Here is a 10,240-nt window from a genome sequence, read left to right on the forward strand (position 1 = left end):
CAGCCAAGTTCAGGTCATTTTAGGTCTGTTAAAGCTAATTTGTCCGAATTAGCATATATTATCATCTACATTTTTGTAGTGCCTTTGAAGCACTTTGTTTGTCTAGCTGAAATGCTGTGTTTAAATTCATTGTTTAAGCACTCAACTGACCTTTGGCCGACTGCAAGCATGCAGGTTTTAACAAGTGCTGATGTGACCTTTGAGCTTTTAGTTGACAAGGGCAGATCTGAAGCAGCATCACCTGGCTACAGTCTCATAGCTACAGGATATAGCACAATAGCCAATGGTTATTTTGGACAAATGTCACCCTCCCTGCAGCCAGCCGTGTCAACCTCAACCCAGATAGTCAGGAAGTCTGAGTTCACTGTAAGGTACTCCCATCCTTCTGATTCTCTTCGGCGTCAAACACTGTAAATACAGTAAACTTTCAAATAACACACAGGATACTGTTGTCTCTAGACATTTATGTAGATAAGAATAAGTGGTGGCAATATCGACAATGACGTAACCCTCGCTCTTGGAGCACCATCTTCAAATGTCATATGTGAAGTGCTTGCGTCCCAGGGACAATGAGGGGTATTGGGTTTCTTGGCATGACTTAGCAGCCCCCAAACTTAGAACTGACTCCCTAAGGATGTTGGTATGCGTGTGTGTGTGTGTGTGTTGGTAAGAGGGCGATATACACTACGTAAAATTAGCTTTCAACTAACAGCATGTAACAGTTGGGGAGTTGTAGGAAACATGCTGATATTACAAAAGCCTCGTGCTTGAAATTTGACTTAAAAGAATTAACCATTAAATCAAAGGAGTTGGTCTAATGTTTGACATAATGAACTGACAAAAAAAGTTGCTACCTGATAAATTTTTTTAAGTACTGTTTGACATTTCACAGTCCAGAACTATAGAGCTAATTCTATCTATGGCTAGCTTGCTTGGCAACATCATTAGTATAAGAGGTGGATGTTTTCAGGTCAGAAGAGTGAAACCAGCATCGAAGTATTTTAAACATGCAGTATTTTTAATAGCCACCGGGGGGTGATACCTTTGGTTGTGAAAAGAATTCTGGTCCTATACAAGTCTATGGGAAAAAGGCTTCCTGACTGGACCTCTGTAAAACCTTTGCTGTTGGATTTATAAGCTTAGCTGATCATTTCAGGTCATCCTGAATAAAACATTGTCTATTTTCCGTTTTACTAATATGGTGTTTGAGAACACCTGGGGTATGCTCTTTGGCTAATGACTTCTGATTGATTGGTGAAGCTTTTAAACCTAAGAACACGGTAATAACTGTCAAGCATGGTGGTGGTAGGATGACAATCTGGGACTATTCTATTGCCAGTCATACTGGTACGTTAAACAAAGTGTGCTATCTCTGAATTCTTCAACTTTACTTTAAATCAACAGCAAGACAGTTCAAATTTGGACACAACTGTGGCCCAATGGTCCCAAACACACATCAAAACTGCTTTTGGAATGGATAAAGAAGGCTAACATTAAGCTTCTGGAATGGCCTTCCCAAAATCCTCACCTCAACCCTACTGAAAATTTTTGGACTATGCTAAAGGGCCAGGTCTGTGCAAGGAAACAAACCAATTTAAATGAGCAAAATCATAAATGTGATGATGGGTTTTTGCATCCAGAATTACAGGTCATTCTAGGCAGAAACAGATTTGTTTTGTTTTTTTAGAGCGCATTGTGTTCTGCGTCCTGATTGGCTGTAGACCATTGTCAGTCAATCTGTCTGAGAAAAATGTATAAAGCATGTAGTGAGGGGTTTTACAGCCTTAAAACAGCCATAGTAATTGTAAAAAATAAAGTTGGCTACTTCGCAGATTTCACCTATTATTTTTGGAACGTAACTCTCGCAATAAACGAGGGACCACTGTACCAAAAAGTGTTAGCCATGTGCTACTAAGATTGTACCATTCTAGTCTTATATTTACATTTTCACACATCATATATTTATGTTGTATTTTATATGCAATTAAATGCTTTATCTACCTTGCATTCAAACCTACTGGCGATTTAAAATCACCAAATAACCTCACATACATATCTTTGGAAGGAAGCCAGAGAAACTGGAGGAAATCCAGACAATTACAAGAGATTTCAACCTTGGACCTAGTTGCTGTGAGGCTAACCACTGTACCTCTGTACCATTCACATGACATCCCAGTGATAAATTTTGAAATATATTTTTGCATAAAACAGGATGGTAAATGTCTTTTTTTAATATCCCTAATCATTTAAATTAGAAGCACGTTTTAAAAAAAAGTGATTTGTAAAGCAATCCTCAGATTAAACTTGAGTTTGACTTAGAAATCCTAATATCATACTATACTCACACAAAGAATTTAAAATGTCTGAGAGCAAAGAATGAATTTTTAAGATGAATAAATAAAGAGTCAAGATCTCAGTACAAAGATTAAAAATCATTTTTAACCAGAATATGCCCTGACACAGAAATCGCACTTTCTTATATGTAACAATATTCTGACTGACAGCTAGAGTGTATTTTTGTATGCACATCTCTGCTTAGGAGTGGATGCTTAAGAACACAGTATAATAACAATATACAAAGAATGGTTTATAGGGTTAATGTGAGGTGAAGAGGTTGCTTGAAAATATGATATCCAGTCGCAGGAAATAAAAAGGTTGATAATTATTTGGAAATACCAGAATTTCTGCTTGATTACACAGACTACAAGGGCGTTGTCTGACCTTCTAGTAGGTTGCTCCCTTATTTCCCAAGAGACAGGTCATCAGGAGCAAGCTAGCTTTCATACTCTCCTGAATTGAGCTTTCACATGCAAGGCAAATGTATTAACTACACCATGGAGCCACACTAACCAAACAGGAAACAACTTCTCCGAAAGCTCATTGGAGTCAGGTGTTCATGCTAAAGACATGGGGTTGGGAGAGTACTGTAGGATAGTAGAGTGGTGTAGAGGGATTCTAGAGGGTCTGAATGCCTAGTAATCAGATGTAGAGAATAATGTCAGGTAAGCACTTCATACATCTTAAGAAATGTTGGTTCAAACAAGACAATGACCACCAGTAAATCAATAGCTAAATGGTTGAAAGAGAAGAACTCATGTTTTAGACAGAGTTACAGTTGTGGCCTTAACCCAGTTGAGATGTTGGGCCTACCTGGTCCTAATTGTCCCTCTTAATTGTTGTGAAAGTCTCAAAAACAGCTGCTCACTAAAAGTCAGGAAATTCATTTACATCATATACTTATTTATTATTTGGAGCCAGTACAGAGTTATTGCTGAAAATGTTCAATAACTGTCTATGTCTCTAACTATAGACCATATGTGACAAGCAAACAATAGAGAAATAGCTATACTTCTGGTAATTCCAAATTCACAGATGCACGACTGTACAGTTTATTTGCATACAGACACACAGCCTTGCATCCAACGAGCCAGACTTTAGCACATTGTTGACAACATAATGTTAGCAGTTTGATAAGCTGATGCCTAATTGCCTGAAGCATATAGCAACACTGCACAATGCACACACCATAATGGAAAAACAAATAGAGCAACAGCAAGGCAAAACAGACACATAGTTTAACAGACAATAACACAGGTCACACAGTACAAATTGCCAACACTAATACAACCCATCTAATCCTGTGACTGCTGATATATACCACTACTAAACCAAATTAAGTCTTGCAACAGCTTTTCTCGAGCTAATGCTAACTTTGTTTCCTACAGAAAAATACAGCTTTCAGTTAGAAAAAATTATTTAAAGATGTTTCCCCTTGAAATACTGAAAACTGAGTAAATTACCATTTTTAAAAACATTACACCCTGTAACACACATTTTACAGCTTACTGCAGCCCTCCAGGTAAAGTGGCACTCATGTGATAAAAGCTGCTTTTCAAAGCAATGTGCTATTCCATAAGAAGATGTTAAAAGCATATCAGCTTAAATATAGCACACTTAAAATCACTGTAATTGAAACCCAGCTGCACTCACCTGAGCTGTTCTTGTTCTCTCTCATCTGCCTCATTTCCATTGTCTCTCGCTTTATCTTGCACCAAATAATATGAAAACTGCAAGAAAAAAATCCATTTTAGCTTTCTGTAAAAGCCAAAAGTCGGAAGGAAATAGAATGCACGTAATAAATCTACTCATGTATGCATATAAAGTACACAGTTAAATAATCTAAAACTGCACCGTTAATCAGTTAATCACCTCCTCTGCTGCTGCTTCCATTTAAATTTACGGTTTAAGGTAAACATGGTATGCTAGCTAATGCTGGAGTTTAGCTAATTACCCGTAACATTATTATTTTAATAGTTTAAATTCCAAGACATATTAAGTCAGGCTACAGTGAATTTACAGTGACCTTTTTAAAGTCATAGTATTCCCTACAACCTGTATATGTAAAGCTTATGAAAGGTAGCAAAAGGAGGCTTTCTTGTTTTGTTTTTTGTAGTCTATTTGTAGGACTACATACCAGTGTAGCTTGTTCAGGCTTTGGTTACAGGGTGACTTCATTTTTATTTATTTATTTTTAATCTATGGAAACTTTTAAAACTGATAGTGGTGTAACAGGAAGACTACATTTCAGAGAAACCACTTTCCAGTTCCAAGAGTATGGATAATAAACAAAATAGCTGACCAGAACATCAACAAAAAATAAAACCATGACACAATGTATACAATAACTTTATTTTTTTAAGAATACTTTTTATACTCCTGTGTTTCTTTCAGATTTGATTTTTTTTTGTTATAATTTAAATTAGTGCTAAATTCTGGTTTTCATCCACAGAACCACTGCTCCATGGATATTTTCTCCTTTTCCCTGTAAACCCTAGAGATGGCTGTGCAGGAAAATCCCAGTAGATCAGGAAATCCTCAGACCAGTGCTTCTGGTACCAACAATTATCAAGGTTCACTGAAATTGTTGCCATGTGGCTAGTGAGCGCTTGAAGCAGTGTAAAATTCAAAAAATTATTTTAAAGTTGCACTTTGAGTTGGAAGAAACTGGAAAAACAATTCAAAACAACTATATTCTTAACCATTTATGAAAATATTGTTGCTTTGAAAGTTAAACCTGTCAAATTGCTTTTCAAGTAGTTAATTTTGATGGGTAATGTCTTGCTGCATATAACTCATGGTCATTTATACTGCTATAAGTTAAAAGGGACAACATTTTCTGTGTGCTGTGTATACTTCACCTAAAGGTATGTTTGCTTGTGCTTGATCATGTGCTTGAAAAGCTGAAGAACCGCTTAATTTTAGTAATATATAAGCGCACATTGATCAGAGGGCCATGTCCTGATACAGTTTCTTATCGATAATTTACATCATGTTACACGAGAAAAGGTAGAGTAGTACCAAAATAGCAAAATTTCCTCATTCACTCTACGGACAGGATCAGCCACCGGTGGATTTTCTGCAGTTTTCTTTACAAACCAGTCGATCACACTGCACAAGGGGAAAATATGCATATACTCATGCGAATAAACATAGCAACTGAACTCCAACCTAAAGATACAAGAAAAAAAGTCATATATCTGGCAGCTGCGCTTCGGCCGAGCGGATCTGTTACAGTACTGTGATTGATTATACTTAATGGCCGATGTTCAATAGCCATGTTCACAACAATGAGGGCTGCTTTGGAAAGCACACACATATCAATATCTTTGGTGAGTGTGTATCAGAGTCGGTACAGGACAGAGAAAATGAGATACATGTAAAGGATGGAGGGTGATGGATTGCTTTTCTCCATTTCGCTCTGTCTGCTGATCTATATGAACTTGCATCTTTCATTCTAACACCTCTTGCAGGCAACTGGAGCAAGAAGTGGGGGGAAAAAAGGCTGAGAAGCTGTGATGTCCTGACAGAAAGGAGGAGGATGGGCGGTGGAGCAATTTGTCCAAAGAACAATCATATGAACCAGTGTTCTTCCACTTTGCTGTGGAGAGGGAGAGAGAGTGAGTGAGAGTGAGAGCACAAGGGTTGAAGAGAGAAAAGAGTGCGACAGTGGCTAAAAATAACAGTGTGTGTAGGCTATGTGTGTATATGTGTTTGTGATATGTGTTTAATCAGAGCCAATCTAGACTGCTTCTCTTCTAACTGCACGCACACAGACATCTAAATCACACACACAAACACATTTGAATACCCTTATTAAAATCCCCCGCCCCTGTCCAAGGCATGTGAGTGCTGATCACACTGACTTTCCTGTGGTTGCTGCCCATGCATCTCCTCCACAGGGCATTTCACTGCGCTCTTTGGAACTAGAAGAGACAAGCCCCCATGTTCTGACTGGGGGCTGAGGCTTCCAGCTCAGACAGAATTAACCAACTCTCGCTCACTTCTTTTTCACTCCACCCCCTCTCACTTCTCTCCGTCAGTTTTTGGCTAAACTAAAATGTAATTAATTTCTCTCAGTGTTCAAATTAGAAAAGTCACCCTGTACCAACTTGTGTGCTCATACTTTTTTTTTTTTTTTTTTTTTTAATATGCAAGTGTGGGCCTGTCATTGGAATCAGTGCAGCCAAGTCAAGCGAGGCCAAAATCCATGCCAGGAGCAGCACTGATAAAACACTTCATCTCATAGAGTCGAACACAGCAACATGCCACGGCAGATGGTGTGACATTGAGCCTCTGTCAACAGAGGAGAGAAAACAGTGAGAAGCACAAGAGGACATGATAGATAGTAGTGGAGAAAAGACAAGTGGAAGAGAGGAGACAATCAGGTGAGAACAGGAGCAAGTGTCAGGGACACCGGGGGTTGAGTAAGAGCGCCACCATGTGGAAGATGGGGCCCGCCTCTGGGCACTGCAGAGGCAGGCAGAGAAAGAGACATGCCATTGATTTTCCACGCAGTCAACAAAATGATTTTGCCATGCAGAGTAAATACACAACCTCCCATAGTAATTTTTCCAAAATACACACATGCATGCGCAGTCACACACTCAAATCTCTGTGGAGCTCTACCTGGCAACAGCATGCAAACAGGATTTTTTTTTTTCCTCCTTCTGTCTCACACAAAACAACGTGCATCCCTGAAACAACAGCCTCAATGGCTGTGAGTCTATTTATGCCATCACGCACAGTATGAAAAATTAAGAAACAAACACCACACACACACACAAGGCTACATGACAAGTGTTGTTAACGAGAATCATCCCGCTGTTCAGCAAAGCAGGAGTCACTGAGCGCTGGGATTTGTTTATGAGCCCTGCAGATTAATCAGCATAAATTAAGTCAGCAACCATCTCCAGCCTTGTTGAACTGAAATTTTTTTAGTGTCTCCACATCTATTTTTTTTTTTTCAGCAGTAATCCCCTGTGTGGGTGGCAGTGCTGGCTAAAGGCACCTATCATGTGGCTGTGACGTCCTCCGTTTGATTCCAGACTAGGACCTTTGTCACATGTAATTTGTCTCATTCTCTCCATCTCTGAGCTACAAAAAACAAACCAAAACAAAACAAGAACTGTACCTTAAAATCTGAGATTTTGTACCTTACCATTAAAAAAAACCACACACAAAAACAGGGTTTGAACAGAGTCTCACAAATGTAAAATAGGACAAGCTGTAAAAATAGGTTCTTTCTCCAATAGAAAAAGGTAGAGGTTTTGTGATTCAGGATAAATTTATCCACGCTGTCTCAGTTGTAAACTTACAGAGTAATTTGAAAAACATTTTGGAGCATTAATGAGGCATTGCAGTGCAGTGTTAATGCAATACTTTAAAAGAATGCCATTGTTTACTCTTATCTATTGTCTACCTTACTGTGAACACCCAAGTATCCCGAGAATGTAAAAGGTGAATGCATTTAAGGTGAAGTAGGAGAAAGACAAAAAAGCTCACATGGAAAAAAAAAAGTAGTGTTATCACAAGGTGGTCTGAATTATAGTATCAACTTTAAGGATTTCCAGGACACTTGGAAAAAAATATCCATATTAAACTAAATCAAAAAGACAGGCGGAGGTTACACCTGAGGATTATACAGCATTCCACACAACCTGATGAGGAGAAAGAAGAAGGTAAAGTTCATTATACTGCCCAGAATTCATATGCAAGGAATGAAGAATAAACACAAGTAACATTAAGAAATGCATGACTTGAAAAAGCAAAAAAAGGGAAACCGGAGATTTATAAACGCATCTGAGTTGTCAGATGGTAGGGAACAGGTAAAGCAGACTAAACACGGGTGGCACTAATGAAAAAGGAGCAAACAACCACGAGGAAGGGACCAAAACAAAGACAGGAAGCAAAAGTGACAACAGATTAAACAGACTGAAAACAGCCATGGCCATAGTATATATTCCTCACCCTTAGTTATACAGAGAGGCAAAAGAGGTAGGATGAAAGGAAGGATATAAGAAGAGGGATAAGAATGAGGGTGGAGAGCGATAAAGGAAGAACAAGAGGTAGTTTAGAGAGCAGGGGAGGTGGAGAAAAGCAATAAGGAAAAAGAAGAGTGCTTGTGGGATAGTGGATTTAAAGTGCCTTGAGACAACTGTTGTTGTGAACCTGTGCTATAAAATTAATTTGCAATGAATTAGTTTCTTTTTAAAAGCTGGAAGAATCTCTTTTTCACTGACTTAAAAACAACAACAACAACAAAAAAACTGTTGTAATTTAACCATCTAATTTCTGGGTGGATCCCTCTCGTCAAGCTTCTTCTTCAGCAAAGTTTTAGATTTTATGAAGTGAGACTTTACTTGCTGCCATTGGCTTTTTTGCTTATTTTGGCCACTCTGAACCTGCATTACTACCACCTCAGTGCTGTTGTTGTTGTCGTCTCTTTGTGCTGAGAAATGAGACAGGACTTTTCCTGTTACCTGCTGGTGTATTTCATTTATAAGCTCATTTATAACTGTTTCATCTTTGTTTTGCACAGCAGGAAGTGGACAGTGCAACTTTAATTTAAATACAGTACACAGCTGTACAGAATAGAATAAAATAAAATACTCAGTAGAATAAAATAGAATAAAATATACTAAAAATAGCCTCAAATGCTTATACAACTGAGTATCTGTTTCATCTGGCACCTCTGAACATTCTGCTTTTCACCAGGCACCTCTGAGGGCTTTTCATCTTCTACTTCTTCAATATCCAGGGAGGCGTCTTTGAAGATCTGGGATTTGAGCATTGCATCCGGAGGCTTGGCCGCCATCGTTTGCTGTGATTTCGGCATGATACCGGTCTGAAATTTGGGTGCTACAGTATGCAGATCAAGAGTCTCTGCAGCCATTTTGTACAAAGCAGAAGGCAATTTGAGCATCTTGGCAGCTAGTTCGGGAGCACTGGGGAAGCCTCTGCAGAGGTTACTGCACGCTCAGTCGGCTCATCCAGCTGCAAGCTTATGTGAAGGTCATTCGCCTCCTGGAGGTCTGGTGGACTTTTCCAGGGGCTGGCCAACTGAGGCATCTCCTTTTGTTGTGGACTGACAGTTGCTTACTTCACTTTATCATCTCTTGTTTGAAGCGTGTGTTCAAAGACATGCAAACCAGATAATTTTTTGCTGTTTTCTGCTAATATCATGGCCTTTTGTTCCACTTTGTAAAAAGATTCATATCTTTGTCCTGGGACTACAATGTATGTAAATGACAGTGGCATTATCACACAATGATATATATTTGCCTAGTAACAAGGAAGTCATTTGTCACCTACTGTTGTATAGCAACAGAGGAAAAAACAAAAACAAAAAATGAGACCACCTCTAAACCAATCTCAAATTTAATATTACATAAGAGATAGAGATTTAAAATAGACTGGATGAAGTGTCATTGAGATTGGTGAAGATAGATGGACTGAAACACACACGCGTGCACACACACACAAGAGAAATGTCAACATCAAAATGAATGCATTGCTTTGATAAATAGGACTCGAAGCAAAGAGTACACTGAGGTCATAAATGAACTGAGATGTAGGGTCATTTTCTCACAGGCCTTTATAAGTCCAGTCAAACAAGTCACCTTAAGCTGGCCTTTAGAAACAATGCAGGGTTAGGGTCCTTTAATTAGTAGTTACTTTAATTTTAAGACCCCACCTTCTTTTCAAGTGAGTGAGTGCTATTTTTTGCCTCAGCCAATCAATTCAGACCAGAGCGGTGAACTGACCAACCAATAGCTCACAGCTCCCTCACCCCTCATTCTTTCCCTTCTATTCTGCTACTGTTGCACAAGCTCAGTCCAATTAAAGTCTTATTAAATCTAACATAATGCCTTAGATTAACAGCACCCAAAGTGAAGCCTGT

At 38.8% G+C, this 10,240-nt stretch overlaps 1 long non-coding RNA gene across 1 annotated transcript in view; it reads right to left on the reverse strand.

Annotated features, from left to right (window-relative positions):
- The window catches only part of LOC120433863, a 68,323-nt gene extending 64,035 nt beyond the window's left edge, over positions 1 to 4,288 (reverse strand). The window contains exons 1-2 of the long non-coding RNA XR_005608799.1: positions 4,210 to 4,288; positions 3,991 to 4,067 (exon numbers count right to left, since the gene is read on the reverse strand). This is a non-coding gene — a long non-coding RNA (uncharacterized LOC120433863). The remainder of the gene's footprint in view (positions 1 to 3,990; positions 4,068 to 4,209) is intronic.
- Positions 4,289 to 10,240: the final 5,952 nt, after the last annotated feature.

This window comes from Oreochromis aureus, linkage group 17, assembly GCF_013358895.1.
Source record: "Oreochromis aureus strain Israel breed Guangdong linkage group 17, ZZ_aureus, whole genome shotgun sequence".
NCBI lineage: Eukaryota > Metazoa > Chordata > Actinopteri > Cichliformes > Cichlidae > Oreochromis > Oreochromis aureus.